Raw genomic sequence first — 18,124 nt, forward strand, 5'->3', positions numbered from 1 at the left:
CGCTACTTGATTAAAGGTGTCTGTAAGCCATTGGTTGTAATTATTTGCTGCTAGTTGAGGGTCTGACACTTTGGATGGTTTAGTATTTTCAAGATTCTCGGCTAGTGTATTCATATCTATGTTTTTCCAATCCCTACTGGGCCTCTGTTGCTTTTTTGCCGAGGGTTTGTTTTTGTGTTTCTTGACACAGGCGTAGAAAACCACCACTGCATGATCTGACCATACAATAGGAGTAACAGTAGGGGGGGTAATGGCCGGGTTATTCGTGAACAGTCCGTCAAGAACGTGACCTGCTTTGTGCGTGGGTGAGGTAACCAACTGGTTTAGGCCAACGGCCTTGAAATCCTCAATGAGGCTCAGAGTATCTTTGTCTAATGTGTTTTCTAAATGAAAGTTAAAATCTCCAAGTATTGTGAAGTCAGAGACTTCTGGCACTGTTTCTAATAAAGTGCCGATAGATTGGAGAAAAGGTGTTCGGGCCGCTGGGGGACGATAGAGCAGAACTCCATTGAACATTTGGGTGGGGGAAAGCGTGATAGAAAAAGATAATGTTTCAGCAGGGATATCTCTGTAATCCTTCAGCTCGACTAAGTAGGTGTTGTGACAAGTACCCAAGGTAGGACTCCTGGAGCTATTGAAATGACTTATTAGGGTAGGGTACTCAGAAAGTTGATAGAAAGGTGATGGAATAAACTCAACATCTACTCTGTGTACTTCCCTTAGGGATTGGGTGCATCTTGTGATGTTGAGGACCGCCTATACAAAAGGTTCTTGGGCTCAACTAAATAGATTGGATTTTGATAATAAATTAACCAGTCGAATATGAAAGATTGTCACTTTTGCTTGATGAGTCCATCACATTTTAATGTGATCACTCTTTGTGTGAGTGACTTTGAGTGAAAGATTATTAATTAATTGAGTGGAGAATTTCGGCACATGTAAAGTGGCGATGATTGTGAGATATATGAGATAGATGGAATAAGTGAGTGAGTCCGAGACTTTTTTTACTGTGTTTTTATTAGTTATGCCAATTGAAGATTGCTATGAGATAATGAATTGCAATTGTTAAAGATTTGTAATTATTATGTGAAGAATAATTGTGGGACTTACATATATTTTTCTGCATGTACATTCTAATACTAAGCATTAATATATGGGAGATACCTTGTATCCTGAAGAAGGTCGTCAAAATTTGTGTCAGCCACCGAAACGCGCCATTGCTAACTTTGGGCTAAATCTGAGTATGTTATTTTTATGAACAATCATGTATCTTCATTGTTGATTCATATCGATTAGCAAACTAGAAAGACAGATGTAATAGTCTTTGGTGTTCTCCCTATTTTTGTAATCTCTTTTTATGTAAATGTGCGTTTAATTCAAGTTTTATGTTCTATGTCATTTGTAGTCTGAGGTGTAATATATTGGCTTTAAAGATTTTAATATTTCTTGCAAAATTTTAATTGTTTAGTTTTAGGGTCAGTATGGAAGATTATATGATACTGTTGTGGTGAATGCTAGAATGAACGCTCTAGATAATGAGATGTGATTGACTGAGTTCCCAAAGGGAGTTTCTTTACTTTTTAGGAACTGGCCGAGCGCCAACCTAGCTGTGGAGGAATGAAGCATTCTATATAGCAATAAGGTGAGTCTATGTTGATTACATTTCTGTTGCCTGCAGACATCCGGTAGCTGTTTTAAAAATCACTGAATCTGACACACTGCTGGGCGTATACGACAGACGTCACTGACAACCATATCTGAACTCCGGCGAGATAACAGAATGATTTATGAGATCCTTCCCAGGAAGAAAACTCTTGAATTCGCTTCTGATTTCAGAATACATAGAAGCCATTTTTAATTTAGTGTTGTAATGCATGACGTGCAGCCATATGTTTCTGATCACCCTTAATGTGAAAAAGGTCATTAGTGGGCTGGAAGTGACGTGCTCGCACACCCCACTAGGCCTCTGCATTGTAATATTAATTAGAGAGTCAATTGCCTCCAATAACCATTGCCTGGGATATAATTGTAAATTGCCCCGGTCTCGCTTTTTGTGGTGTGACAATCTGGGCAATGAAGAGGTGAGCGTGCAACAAATCTTCGGGACAGGAACATGAGCCCTTCTGTTTTGCATACAATGCAGTCACTAACTGAGTGTTATTGTCTGCCATGATGCCTCTTGATGGGTTCTCCATATTTGTGAAAATCAACGAAAATGACATGTGAACCAGGACGACGCTGCTTCCGGTTGGTACGTAGTTGTGGCCAAAACAGTGTGAAATTGTATGTTTTCTTGTTTTAAATTTAAGAATTCTGTTTCCTCATCTGCACTGCAGTCAAGATGCAAATGTAATTGCAAATGTAACAGTATTCTGTTTTCAAATGCAGAGTCCCCTGCAACAGAGGAGAAACCTGGGAGGAGAAGAAGAAAATGGAGGCTATGGGGTGGAGAGAAAGAAAAAACATGGCAGAAAAGAGGCAGATGGGGGTGGGGGAAGAAATACAATCAAAATATCTGGTTGATTTGGTAGCAAGCAAGGTCTGACAGTGAGAAAGGGACTGGAGTAGAAAATTGGGGAGACAAAAGCAGAGGAGAAGATAAGTTATCAGGTGGAGATAAGACGGACTGGCGAAAAAACATGGAAAGGTGTAGAAAAATAAGATCAGGAAAGGATAGGATAAGGAAAGACGTGGAGGATAAAAAATATTGCACGAGTGACTAGAAGTAAAAGAAAAAAAAATGAGCCTCCACAGGGGAAGGCTCTTGAGGCATGCCATGAGTGTTTGGTGGCGGGTTTTGGTCAGCATTATTGTCTAGTGCGACCAGAGCCGTTGTATTCAGAGATGCAACACAGCATCTCGACCGAACTTCGGCACGCCTGCGTTCACTACTGGCGTCAGCTACTGCTAAGCTCATGCAGTAGTCCAGCAAGTTGGTCTCTCCAAAGCAGCAACAGAGAGGGGAATTTTTCTGGGGAAGGGTTGGGTTTCACTGTTGTCGAAAGGGAAGATGTACAAGAAGGAGTGAGCAAGAGAGACTGATGCTACATACAGCGGTGAATATTAAAAAAATGGACCTTGGATACAAATATAATGTTGTAAACAAAAATAGAGTTACAAAATTAGCAAGAAGCATGTGAAAGTTAAATTTAAAATTGCTGCGGAGCATAGTTAGGGTATATGCTCTAGGAGATACTAGATTGCTTTAGAGAGAGGATGTGGCAAAACATAGAGAGCTGCCGACTTTGGAACTGGGGAACGGGTTCAAGTCTTGGTGTTAGCTCACCCCGTCCCTACAAAAAACCCAGACATATTGATCTAACAAATTTGCATGAAAGAATGGCGAACAGGAACGGAATGAAAATGACAAATGCCGATCCACGGCAATTGGGACAAACGTGTAAAGGAAGAAAGGAAAAGCGGAATGCATGTGAATTATATTTTTTAAATTACTGCTGTGCCTAGCGAGGACTTTTGCTCTAGAGACACTAGATTGCTAGAAAAGCCGACATTTCAAACACATGGGCAGAAACAAAACAAAACAAGTCAGGTGAATGTGTTTAAAAAATGAAAACACGAGCACTCAGATTACGGCGTAACTGCAAACAAGGGTGCCCGTGTTTCAGCCAGAAACTTACCAAAAAAGTAATATGCCGAAACGAACAGGAATGTACATAGGTAAAATAATACATTTAACAGGGCTAGTGGCCATGAGGAGGAACAACACACCGAAAGAAGGGACAGATCTTAATAATCGACCACAGAAATGAAAGGAATTTCAAAAGACATGCAAGCAAACCAAGTAAAAGCGATGGGCGTGCTCAAAGCTCAGCTAGGAGATACAGCATGGTTCTAAGAGACAGCGCATGGGCTGCCTAGGCGAGGCCTAAACTCGATTATCAACTCAAACTCTGTTCAAAATGCATTGCCCCCTGACAACTGTCCAATTATAAAGTCATATTTAGCCAAAATAAAATGATTAACATGAGATTCAAGTGCACACTGAGGTATAAGTAAACAACCTCGCATTCAGCTACAAAGATATGGTTGTCTTAAAGGCAGCCACTAAACCACAATTTAGCCCTGCTCTATGTGATGACCAACGTTCTCCAACTATTACTAACATCCCATTACCATAGAGCATCAGTCAACCGTTTCTATAATAACAGATACTTATGTTCAGTGAAAATACTCAGAGCTACTAATATCATTAGAGAAGTAATAGTAACCACATCAGAAAAGATTACATTAATGGCCACCATATGCACGATAACCAGCAGTGATCACCTCCGTGCTTCCAGTGTGAATGTCAGCAGTAATGTAAAAAATGCTTTGTCAATGTGGAATGCCTCTATATGCATAGCTGCAATGCCCTTAGCACCAAGTTAATAGAATTCGTTTTATTTTTATCACCCAAATATTAGCTTTAAATTAAAATTTAAATTCAACCATTTTCCTCTAAACATTGACTTATGAAATCTGAAAAGTACAAACATTTCCATTTCAAATACATTTGTTTCAATTTTAGTATACATAAATTTAATTCAACAAAGCAAAACCTTCTAAGTTATTTCACTGGGCTGCCCACAGAAGAACTACTTAAAGGTAGCTGAAGAGCGGGCGAAGCATCCGATGGCGTTCGCTGGCCAGTTTGGGGCAACAGCATAGAAGATGAAACCAAGATTCCTTATAGTAATTGCATAACTGGCAAGAGACTACCCCATCCTTTCGTGCCCATGTTGAGTCAAAATCCGAGATCTTAAGGGCAATGAGCTGCATAAGCAGAATTTCCTGCGCGCTTGAAGTGCTTCGCGTAGGTATTGTTGGGCTTTCCCTGAGATGTAAGACGTGTCCAGTGCTGGCGTGTTGGTTTTATGACGGAGTTAGGCCCGATCTTTTTCCTACGAGATGGACCGGACCAGCCGATTCACAGAGTTTGACTAGGCGGAATGCAGATTCTTATGTAGGGTCATCCTCTCTGCTTCTATTTTCAGGGTCCCTATTGCTTGACCCAGCTTAGTGTGCCGGGGGAGTATGCTTCCCTGAAGATCGGTTTCAAGTGATTTTTAAAAGTGTTGTTGGGGGCCTTAAGGACCCTAATGTAGTACTTAATTAAATCCCCCTGTAGCGCCAATTCTGGTCTGCAGAGCCCTCGTTCCAGCTATAGCCTGCTGTTCCTTGCTTATCTGGGTCCCTGCAGCATTGTCTTGGATGCTTTTGTCTGAGCTGCCGCTGCGAGTTTGTCTCAAGCTCCTGGGAAGGCAAGGTGGCCGGAATTGATAGCCGGAATTAATTTTGCCGTAAGAACTGTCAGCATTGGCTCTGCTGTTGGGCTTGACAAGTGTTGGCTTAGGTGCCTCAGTGAGAGAATTACGCAAATAGTTTAAGTGTTTAAATATTTTATATATGTGGCCACTGTGGCCCTCTCTGTTAGCCAAACACCAAGGAGATTATAGGCTGCTGTTGTCCTGATTCGATGGTTGACCAGTTCCAAGAGGCTTGCTTTTTGTGAGGGTATTTGCAAAATATTATTCTTTATCTTATTCTCATTAACGGACAAGCTGTTTTCCTGGTGTGGTCCATTTCCATTGTATCATCAGCATACTAGAGGATTACAAGCTTCACCTTACCCAGTCTCGGGGGAACTAAATTGGCAACTTTCAGGGCATTCCCCAAGTCCGCAGTGTAGAGATTATGTAATAGTGGGGCTAGGACACAGCCTGGTTGAGCCCGTTGTTGGTTTCAACTCTTGATGTTACAACTGTTGGGTTAATTTGACATGGACCCATAGAGAGCTGAGATCTATTTTAGGAGTTTTGCAGAGATCCCCCAGGCTGACAGCTTACCCCAGAGTCTTCCTAGGTTGACTCAGTCAAAACTAAGCTGTGGTATAATCTATAAAGCAGCAAAACAGAGGCATGTTTTTGTCTTTAACCACCTGTTTGGAAAGATAGGCCAGCGCTATGATGTTGTCCATATGTGGAACTGTTTGCCCTGAAACCTGTCTGATAGAAGGGGAGATTTCTGTTGTTATCTGCCCATTCCTTCAAGTCCTTCAATAGTAATCGTGCATAGGCCTTGGCTTCTATGTCGAGCAGGTTGATTAGCCTGTAGTTATTAGGATTTGACTGATCCCCGTTCTTGTGGATGGGAAATAAAATTGAACCTTACCAAGACTGCGGTAGTATTGCTGTACAATAGGAGTAGTTATAGAGTGGGGTCAGGATTGGGGCAAAAATTAATTACCTGAGCTGACTTGAATACCGGGGCAGGAATGCCGTTAGGCCCTGGAGAGCCATTGTTTCTCACTGCCCTGATAATCCTTACCATCTCCCTTTCCGTGAAGCAGGCACATTGAGTAGTCTCTGAAACTACTTCCTGTGCGCTCTTAAAATGGGATTCCGTGTCTTGGGCTGCAACCTGGGTGTTCTTGGTGTTAACTGGTCCAGCAGCTGGCGAATCTCTCGTGTACAATCCTTTGACGTACGCTTCCCACTCATTGCCTCAGATGCTATTGTCTCTTGAGGGGCTTTGGGAGCTCAACCGGTTGATAGATCTCTATAATTTGGAGTTATTCTTTTCCTTCATCAAGGAGTACACTTTAAGCCATTTCTCTTCGGTTCTTTTTTTCTTGTGCTCCCATGCATTCTTCCAGTATGCTGTCCTCAGAGCGGCTATGAGGATCGCCTCTGACAGTATTCCACCTTTCTTTTTTGTCTTGAGTGCCTTCCTAAGAGCGCGTTTGCATTATTATTATTATTATTATTGGGACATTTGTAGAGCGCTGCGTTACGCACACCGGCGTGTCCACGCGCTGAAAGTGGGAGACACAAAAAACTGAGCAGGACATTTATTTAGTGTAGAGGAATGTTTTAAGTTTCGCTCGGAACCTAGCCTCCTCCGGTTCCAGGCGCAAGTCCGCTGGCAGTTTATTCCAATTAGTTGCCGCTAGGCATCTAAAGGATCTACCTCCCATGCGGGCTTTCTTGATTCTCGGGATCCTCAGTAGGCCGCCTCCTGTGGATCTAAGCGCACGTGTTGGTTGGTACACTTCGATCAATTTAGTCAGAGGGTCGGGTGCCCTGCCATTCAAGATGCGATGACAGGTGCAGAGGGCTTTATATTCCACTCTTCTCCTCACAGGGAGCCAGTGTAACTGCTGGAGGGCCGCCTTAGAAGGCGCCCTTTTAGGCAGTCTGAGAATCAAACGTGCTGCCGCATTCTGCAGCACTTGCAGGCGTGCCATGCTTTTTTCTGGAGCCCCCAGGTACAGCAGGTTCCCATAGTCCGACCTGGCTGTCACCAGAGCATGAACCAGGGTTTGACGGGCATCAATCGGGAGTAAGTCAAGGACCTTTCTCAATTTCTTCAGAACCCCGAAACAGACTCCCACCACCCGATTTATCTGGGGGTCAAAAGTAAGACCCGCATCAAACCACACCCCCAGATTGCGTGCCTCTTGGCAGGGGGTTGGGGTTGGTCCAAGGCAGGGTGGCCACCATGCGGACGACCAGGCAGACTGGGCTCTCCCCACCACCAGCACCTCTGTCTTGCTGCCATTAAGCTTCAAACAATTGATGGCCATCCATTCGGCAAGGTCTTTCATGCACGAACGGAAGCCATCGGCAGCAAGACAGGGCGCGTGCAATAGGGAGATCACCAGCTGCGTGTCGACGGCATATGAGACCAGTTGGAGGCCATGGCTCTCCACAATCGAGGCAACAGGCGCGACATACATATTAAAGAGGGTTGGGCTCAATGACGAGCCCTGCAGCACGCCTTGGCCCAGAGGCACCCCCTTTGAATAGCAGTCTCCTTGCCTGACTCGAAAGCTTCTCCCCTTGAGGAAATCTTGGATCCATCTCAGCGCGGTGCCAGAGATGCCACCTCTGTTCAGACACTGTAGCAAGATGTTATGCGCTACAGTGTCGAACGCCGCGCTGAGGTCCAACAGGATCAAAGCCATAGTTTGGCCTGCATCCACACCCTCTCTCAGATGTTCCGTGGCCATAAGAAGGGCGGACTCGGTGGAATGTCGTGGCCTAAAGCCAAACTGCGTCGCATGGAGCAGTCCCCTCTCTTCCATTGTGTAAGGCACCTTGATACTCGTGGCTCAGGAGGCGATAGTTCTATACTGGGTCTCTTTTTTGTATGATGGGCATTGCCCAGATTCTCCAGTAAATCCCTCATCAGGATTTCCCAGTAGTCTATTATGTTCGCTGTGGATCCTGTCCGAGTGTCTTCTTTCCTCAATGCTACATACTCTGACTGTCTCCTATATTGATGGTCCATTTTATTCTTTCAAGGACTCTAAATCACTGTTCTCCCATGGGTCTGCCAATTATTTGCTGAACGTCCGCTGGTTGCGTTGCCAGGTAAAAACTGGCATGTAGTGGTCTGTGGTCGCTTTCCATCTGTCATCTCTCAGCTTGTTGGCCTGCCTCTCATTAATTAGCATGTAATCTATTGTAGATATATTCCTAAAGGTCGGTTTGGGGGAACCACGAGAAGAAGCTAGTTTTTTTATGCCCTGAGTTGATTGTAACTTGAAGCTTTTAAGAAGGGAGAGCAAGGAATCCGACTTATTCCCAGTTCTAAGTGAGCCTAAAGTATAGTCCAGTCCTCTTGTGTTAAAATCTCCAGCGAGGATTACATTGTAATGTTCGAATTTAATTAGTACTTCTTCCAAGGTGCCGGTGAAAATTTCAGGGGATGATTGGGTTTGGCTCTTTGTTGGATAAAAAGAACCGTTTATTAGCAGCAGGCGATAAGGCTGGTGGTTCGCACCGGGTCCCACGAATGTCATGGCTTGCAGGGCGGGAGTTTTTACTCTTATTACTTTTGAGTTTGCAGGCGTGACTTAAGAAAACAGCCAGGCATCCTGACGGGTGACAAAAGATGTTCTTTTTTTGCCACAGATATTAGAGGTTCATCAAAGCCGACAAGTTGAGTTTTTGACATTGCCCAGGTTTCCTGAAAACACAATATGTCCCACTTTGCAAGGAAATCCTGTGTTACCTTGCCCATAAAAATGTTACTTAGCCTGGAGATGTTCTTTGAAATGAGGGTTAGTTTCTGTTGATGTTCGATAGTTAGTTGTAGTTGGTGGTCAGCAGGTTTCCCCATTCTCCTTTCTGTGCTGACGAGCCTTTGGTTGGGGATGCTGTAGCCAGAGTTCCTCTGTTGAAGCCTGCTTAATCTGGATCGTTTGCACTCTGCACTGGCAATCTCCGTGGGTAATGCAGATATTTATCAGGGTGCTTGGTCACTCGAAGATGTTTCTCCCTCCAGTAATATAGTTGTTTGTTCCTTTCAGAATTGATGGAGCCCCCTCCCGTCATGGTGGGGAATAAGGACATGTGGATATTTCAAAAGGCTGGGTGCTTGGATGTCAATGCCTCAGCTTGCTAGTTGTTGGGCTTCACCGAGAGCCCCCTTTTGGATATGCTGTTGACTGAATCCCACTATGGTGGAGCCTCCGTGGGTATCGCTGTCTAACCTTCACCCACTCCAGGTTTTCTGAAGTAATCTCTGCCAAAGTGGCAGTGTGTCCGAATAGCCTTAGGATGTTGGACCTGTTCATGTTGTAGTGATCTAAACTCAAACCTCTAAGTCACCTGTTTTAGTAACACAGATTGTACACTCACTGATCTCAAACAGCAACTCTATGGCATAGGTTTCACAGGACTTACACACTAATTTGCAGAGGGGAGTGAAATGTTCCTGCTTTTAAATTATATTTCAAACCACGTTGTATGCACTGAGGTATGGGAGATGTCCCATAACATCTTTGCCACTCCGCCTCCCGCCTCGATCCTCTTGGTCGCTGCAACGTTACAAAGGAAAGGGTGTGCCCACACCCCGCCCGTTACTACCAAAGCACCTCAGATGGCTTTCTCGTGGGCCCAGCTCAACTGAACGCGGTGCCTCTAGAAGAGGCATGACCTCACTGAGGGCAAAGTTCAGCCCTACCATTGCATCATAGAGAGCTTGGCCAGCCAGACCTAACCCACCTCCAGAGTCGATCCGGCTTGTCACACCCGATGGCGGCAAGTAACCCCTCTATATGATTCATGAACATCACACTAAGGAATTTATTGAATCTAAATGGAGGCGCCGTTCTCCTCGTTTTTAACCGAAGCCTGACCCTGCTCCCTACCTCTCCTAACTTTGCTCACTCTACATGTCCATTTTAGATCTCGGATTAGGTTTCCACTCCTTCCTCGCTCATATTGCCCTCACACTGTGGCCAATTTTGGATCTGTCCATCTACCACTGAATCTCCATCTGCGGCAGCCATCTTAGAACTACCTGCCTCATTAGAACTACCTGCCTCATTGCAAACTGCTGAGCCTCATGCTCCTTACCTACCTCACACTGCTCCAACAATGTGACCATCTCAGCTTTCTCCCTCAGCCCCTCACACTGCTCGCATTGTATGGCCATCCTAGAGATTTGCTTAGATTTCGACTCCCTACTTTCCTCACATGGCTCTTTCATACTGCAACCATCCTAGACTCTCCCTTTACTCCTCAATCTCCCACTGCTGCAAACGACCTGACACACTACACCGTTTTTCTTTTTGCTCTTACCACCCTCACAATGCTCACACTATGCGACCATCTTAGAACGCCCCGACACGCTGCAGCCCACATTCAAATCGCAATATCCATCCTAGCCTAATATTGACCAACGCTACTGTCCAAGTGAGCCCACTCTTTCTGCTAACTCACCAACAAGTTCCACTGTCCATATATACATACCCCCTCAACCTCCTCTTAGTGTCCTACACCCACTGCTTGGGTTCCTATCACAGCACTCCACTATAATTTCTGCTGCCCCCGAAGCACTCTTTTAATCCGGGTCACGGGATCCTCTGTAAGCCTCCTTTCGCCTGTCGATCCATTTATTCAGACACTACCAACGTCCACATACGCCACTAGGGTCTCACACTAGACTCATCCACCCTTCGGCTACCCTACTCTTGAGTCTCCTCAAAGCAGACCCTCCGACATCTTAATGTACCATGGCCTCCTTTTCATGGAGCAATCCGGACTCCAGTCTTGTGAGGCTAGGTCAGAATAGCTACATAATCAACTACCCACCGAACCTATCTAAAAATGCAGCCAAATCCCTTAAACACATACTCCTTAAATCACACCCAGAAACCCTAATCTCTGACCCTTATTACTGTGTAAAAACAAAGGAGCTATCACAAATGATCTGATCTTTTACTCTAAAAGAAGGGCACAATGAAAAAATGCCTTCTACTCCCTACTCAGCATCTCCTCCTCTAAGAAGATTCCTCATGGCCTAAGACGCTCTGTAGTCACCTCACCCACATTCAAAGCGAAGGGTACCATATCCATTTACAATAATGGGACTATCCTTATACATGTGTGTACACGGTCTGTGTGCACATCCCAGTATTTGGGCACTCCCTCTGGTTCATCAAATGTGAGTAGACTCCATTGATTTTTCAAATTTCTTTAATTTTTGTATTTGGTCATTAGTTTTCCATTCGTAGATTAAATTCATCAACTTTATATTGCTTTACACAAAGTCATCGTCGCTCCAATGCATTTCGGGCCGGATGCCCTTTCTCAAGGAGCTCTGAAAATAAGAACGATCTGCGTTTGCATCAAATTATATAGTATAATGAAAATATAACAATGTTCAAAAACCATTTACCAGTGATCGTGGTAAAAACGAATGGAACATAACCAGTGCGTGTGTCATGGATGTGGTTGAAAAACCAGGGGTCGGTGAGGTCGTGTTGGAAAATTAAGGGCGCACCTAGGAGAAGTGAGAGTGGGTCTATAGCCAAGAGACGGCGGGAGGAGTGAGGAAAATAAAGTTAAATGCTCACGTATAGATTCAGCTGTCATGAGGTGCTGAAAACAAACCAGGTAAAAGAAATTAGTATACGCGTTCACAAAAACACTGCCAAGTGTTGAACGTAGGGAGGGTAGGTTAGCAGAGGCTAAACTGAAACCTTACCGGAACGGGATTCAAAGAAGGGACCAACGAGGTCTCCGTGTCTGCTGGCCGCTAAGCGAAGTTGCCGGGTTCGGGTATGGGTAACTCGCGGGGAAGCTGATGCGATATAAACAAAGGACTGGTTGACAACAAGTGGTTTATTTTCCTCACTCCTCCCGCCGTCTCTTGGCTATAGACCCACTCTCACTTCTCCTAGGTGCGCCCTTAATTTTCCAACACGACCTCACCGACCCCTGGTTTTTCAACCACATCCATGACACACGCACTGGTTATGTTCCATTCGTTTTTACCACGATCACTGGTAAATGGTTTTTGAACATTGTTATATTTTCATTATACTATATAATTTGATGCAAACGCAGATCGTTCTTATTTTCAGAGCTCTATGAGAAAGGGCATCCGGCCCGAAATGCATTGGAGCGACGATGACTTTGTGTAAAGCAATATAAAGCTGATGAATTTAATCTACTAATGGAAAACTAATGACCAAATACAAAAAATTAAAGAAATTTGAAAAATCAATGGAGTCTACTCACATTTGATGAACCAGAGGGAGTGCCCAAATACTGGGATGTGCACACAGACCGTGTACACACATACCTAAGGTCTACATTTTGGCGCAAACGGACGGTTACGCCACCAGTTGGAGCACCTTTAACAAAATTACCTTTCAAAAATATCCAAAAAGAATCCTTTTCAACACGCAGTGCATTGCCCACACTATTTTTTTCACTATCCTTATACAAGCAGCAAATCGTAACCTAGAAAACTTTGATGAATGTTTCATCGTCATTAAGAACTCCCTTAACAACAGAGCCCCTCTCAAAACTTCAGGGAACTCTAATCCCTCACCCATTCCTCAGGACCACCATGCAGCCTACATTCTTAAGCCCAAGCACCATACTATTCCACCTGAGACCTTGAACAACACTCTCTTGCCCAATGCTGTCATAAACGTTTCTCCTGCTAACAATGTCCCTCCCATACGATCTTGGGAATCTAGCCCTTCGCCCACAACTCCGGCCTCTCAAGGAATCCTCCTACATTACCTAATGACTTCTCCTGCTACCTTGAACAGCTCTCACCCCCGAACCGATCCCCTCTACCTACCAAGCTTCCTAACCACTCCAAAACATTTACCCCCCCCCCTCCCCCACTTGGCCAACACCGACAGATCTTCCCTTCCGAGATCGTCCCTTCTCCCTACCATCCTCGCATATTTTCCTCTACTACTACCACACCCGGAACTGACCCCCTTCTCCCCCTCCCCCCCCCCACCCCATTCACTGACACTCAGCCTTATGCGGCCTCCAGACTAAAGGAAATCAACTGGGAGCTACAGAAACTCAAAAATGACATACAAAAGCTCATAACCATCACCTCAGAGCTGGCCTCAGACTTATCGTCCAACAAGGTCCCGCAAACGTGCCTACAAATGTCCAACCAATACCCTAACAATTTTGCTATCGGAAATCTTCCGACAGCGAACTTCTCTGCACTCCCAATCAAGGATACCCAACTTGATTCAATTGTATTCTCTACCATTTATAGTTTGGGTGGCTAGACTATGTTAAAAATGTTACTTTCACTTGCTTTTTGTTGCGACCCCTCCTATCACTGTACATCCTTCCTCACGTATCACGTGCGCCGTCACAACCTTTCACAAACACTTGTGCACAGTATCCCACATGTTACATGTCATTCAATGTAATGCAGTGCTTCCCACATGTTTGATTATATTAAACTTAATATTTCAAATGTGTATATTCACTAAAATACAATTTATGTTACAAAAACAATTTGTCTTCCCGGTTTTCTCCCCTTTTGATTTGATTCCCAGCAACTAGTTGTGCTACATGTAACTGCCCTTCAATTTACAGCCTTTTGAGACACTGTTTTATGATTATAGATGTTTGCCCTAGTCTCATCAGGGTATATGGGCTACCGCCTGTAGTCTGGTATTGTTCACGTAACCAAATCAGCAGCGAGGAGCGGAGTGAAACTTCACATACTGAAAACCCAAAGCCTCGTAGAGCAGCGCATGCGCGCTGCTTGGCACTACCAAAAAATGGGCAGTAGAACCACTAATTTCAATATGTAAAAACAGTTATGTAATTAATAATGCGTGCATACGAAATGATGTATATGAAGAATATGACACTTAGAAAACCAATAAAAAAGTATATATTTTTTTAAATGGGCTGTAGAACCTTATATCGTTTGTGTAAGGAATAAAAATTGTAAAACTAAATTATGCTTAATGAAATTTGGTTATGGAATTTTACCGCTGGCAAATTCTACAAAGACTTCAGGTGGGCAATGCCTTCAACCAGATTGCAGAATTTTCTGTCACAGCCACATCAGCCACACTTTTCTCCATGTTATCCAGAGTAGTTAAGCTTTCCAAAGTATCAACTAGTAACAATACTTAAATCTGCGTGGAGACATTTTTTTTTCTTCACAAATGGCAGATATCCATGTAATATGAGACAATTTAGAAATGTTTGAAGCATTCCTGCCAGTACAAAGCAGCGGGACGATTTCCTACAAGAGTTCTTCACATAATATCACACTGGGATTAACTGCGGAGCCAGTAGGGTGGCTGAAAATCCGCTGTTTAATCCCCAAGCTACAAGTGTGATAAATCAGTGAATGTTTCAACTATCATTTTGATTAGATTGGTGCAGCACTGATAATATTTATTAACACCCTAACTATTCAAGCTTTTTGCTAATTTTGGAAGAATATGATGCGCTTGTACAGATTTAACTTGCTGCAGTATTATGAGAAAATATTCACATACTTTTGCATAGTTGTACAAGATCAGATCCATCTCTATAAACACTCGTACTTTTATCTTAATGGGGATAATTGTTTGTAATGTATTTAATTTGCGTAAGTTAATTAAAACCATTGCATACTATAAAATCATGAAACCAAGCCGGGACTGATGCTTAAATCCACAATCACATTTAAAACCAATTGGTCTGGGATCCGTTAAAGGTTTTAGTTTTACTGTTAGAATCAGTCATTTGTAGAGCGCACTACATACCTGCAAGGGTCTCAAAGCGCTGGGAGGGGGAGCCCGCTCCTGGTCAAACAGCCAGGTCTTGAGTAGCCTCCTGAGGGTCAGCAGGTCTTGGGTCTGTCGTAGGCTCAGTGGGAGGGTGTTCCAGGTCTTGGCGGCGAGGTGGGAGAAGGATTTCCCGCCAGTGGTTGTTCTTCGGATGCGAAGGACGGTGGCGAGTGAGAGGTCGGCTGAGTGGAGCTGGCGATTGGGGATGTAGAAGGAAAGTCGTCTGTTGAGGTAGGCTGGGCCGGTCTTGTAGAGTGCCTTCTGTGCGTGGATGAGGAGCTTGAAGGATATCATCTTGTTGACGGAGAGCCAGTGTAGGTTTCTCAGGTGGGGGGTGAAGTGGCTGTGGCGTAGTACGTCGAGGATCAGTCATGCAGAGGCGTTTAGGATGCGTTGCAGCCATTTGATGAGCTTGGTCGGGGCTCCCGTGTAGAGGGCGTTTCCGTAGTCAAGTCTGCTGCTGACGAGGGCCTGGGTGGCTGTTCTTCTTGTATCTGTCGGGATCCACCTGTAGATCTTGCGGAGGGTGCTGAAGCAGGAGACGGCGTTGACTTGCTTGGTCATGGAGAGCGTTGAGTCGAGGATGATTCCCAGGTTGCGTGCATGGTCGGTGGGTGGGTGTCGGTGCTGCCCCCAGTGCCGTTGGCCACCAGGAGTCGACCCAGGCTGAAGGGTTGGAGCAGAGGATGAGGACCTCAGTCTTGTCCGTATTCAGCTTCAGTCGGCTGATCTTCATCCAGTCAGCGGCGGCCTTCATTCCAAGGTTGGATTTGGCGGTGATGGGGTCCTTGGTGAGGGAGAGGATCAGTTGAGTGTTGTCTGTGTAGGAGATTATGTTGAGGTCATGCTGTCGGGCGACGTGTGCGAGCTGGGCCATGTAGATGCTGAACAGTGTCTGGCTGAGGGAAGATCCCTGTGGTATGCCGCAGATGATCTCGGAAGCTGCGGATAAAATTGGGGGAGGCGGACGCTGTGGGTTCTGCCAGAGAGGAAGGAGGTGGCCCATTCCAGAGCCTTGTCTCGGATCCCTGCGGCGGGGAGGCGTGCGTGTAGTGTGCGGTGGCAGACGGTGTTGAAGGCGGCGGAGAGGTCCAGGAGGATGAGGGCCGTGGTCTCACCGTTGTCCAGCAGGGTCCTGATGTCATCGGGGGCAGCGATGAGGGCAGTCTCTGTGCTGTGGAACTCTGGGAAGGGTCCAGGATTCTATTTTCTTCGAGATATTGGGTTAGATGTCTGTTGTCGATCTTCTTGATGACCTTGGCTGGAATCGGAAGCAGAGAGATGGGCCGGAGGTTCTTGAGGTCTCTTGGGTTTTTTGTGTAGGGCGTTGATCTTTGCGTGTTTCCAGCTTTCTGGGAAAGTCACGGTCTCGAGGTAGAGACTGATAACGTTGAGCCAATGGGGTGCGATGGAGCTGCTGGCTTTGTTGAAGATGTGGTGCGGGAATGGGTCTGACGGGGAGCCGGAGAGGATTTTGCTCATGGTCTTTATGGTGTCATTGATGCTCATGTTGGCCCAGGTTAGCAGGGGGTCGTGGTCGATGGTGTGCGGAGAGTCTGTTGTGTTGATGTCTGTTGAAGCTGTCTGGGTGTTGACGCTGTCGTGGATGTCTGCTATCTTGTGGTGGAAAAAAGTGGCGAGGGAGTCGCACAGGGCTTGCGACGGCGGGAGGTCGTTGGAGCTGGGGTAGGAGAGTTCCTTCATGATGTTGAAGAACTGCTTGCTGTTGTGTGCGTTGTTGTCGGCGGTCTTTGGAGGAGGTCCTCTTGGCAGTCCTGATGAGGTGATGGTGGTTGCGTCATTGTGGGCTGTGTGGCTGTCCGGAGTCTGTTCACTGTGCCATTTCTTCTTTAGTTTCCGGCAGGCTCGCTTGGAGGCTAGGAGTTCTGGGGTGAACCAGCAGGCCCGCTTGCTGGTGTCTCTGTAGGAGGGTTTCTTCAGCGGGGCAAGGGTGTTGGCACAGTCATCGATCCAGCGTCTGAGGCTGTGGGCAGCGTCGTCGGTGTTGTAGGGTTCGGTGGGTGGGCTGAGTGAGGTTTGCGCGTCGTTGGTCTTCAGTGATTTTGCTCCAGCAACGGCGGGGGATCTGTTGGGTGCAGTGGTGTATGGTGGGTTTCTGGAAGGTGAAGTGGATGCAGCGGTGGTCGGTCCAGAGAAGTTTGGTGGTGTGGCTGAAGGAGACGTGGGAGCTTGAGGATTAGACAGGGTTGAGCGTTTGGCCGGGGGAGTGGGTAGGCGGTGTGACAAGTTGCCTCAGTCCGAGATTGGAGAGGTTATCGATCAGGGTGGTGGAGTTACTGTTGTTGTTCTCAAGGGGAAAGTTCAGGTCTCCGAGGAGGATATAGTCGGTGGAGGATAGGGCACGCGTGCTGATGAAGTCAGCGATGGGAGTCGCTGAACTGGGGTCAGGGTCCGGGGGTCTGTAGACGAGGGTGCTCCTGAGGGTGGAGTTGAGGTCTGTGTGGATCTGGAAACGCATGTGTTCGGCAGTGCAGAGAGTGTTGTTGGTGCTCGTCAAGACCCTGATGCTGTTTTTGTGGACTATGGCGATTCCTCCCCCGACTCCGTTGGTGCGGTCTCTGCGGTTAATCTTGTAGCCATCTGGGATGGCAATGGCGATGTCGGGTGCGGAGGAGTTGTTCATCCAGGTCTGTCAGGAAGGCGATGTCTGGGGATGAAGTGTCGAGCAGGTCCCAGAGCTCGACGGCATGTTTGCGTGCGGAGCGGGTGTTAAGTAGGATGCATCGGAGGTGATTGTGGCCTTTTGTTGGCGGGTGGTTTGACGGCTCTGAGGCTGGTGTACCTGCAGTTCCGGCAGGTGAAGCGGGGGGGGTGTGTTTCGGGGGAGCTTTGAAGCAGGAGTTGTTCTCAAGGAGTTGAGAGCGTGGAGTCTGCTGGCATCGTATCGGCCACGGTTGTCGTGCGCAGGAACCAGGGGTTCGGTCGCTGGGCGCGGACGGGCTTGCCTTAGGCACGGCCGTCATATATGGGGAGGTGGGAGGGAGGAGCACCTGGGAGGCAGGGGCAGCAAATGGGCGATCCGTGGGT

The sequence above is a fragment of the Lissotriton vulgaris genome, chromosome 5 (genome assembly GCF_964263255.1).
Source record: "Lissotriton vulgaris chromosome 5, aLisVul1.2, whole genome shotgun sequence".
NCBI lineage: Eukaryota > Metazoa > Chordata > Amphibia > Caudata > Salamandridae > Lissotriton > Lissotriton vulgaris.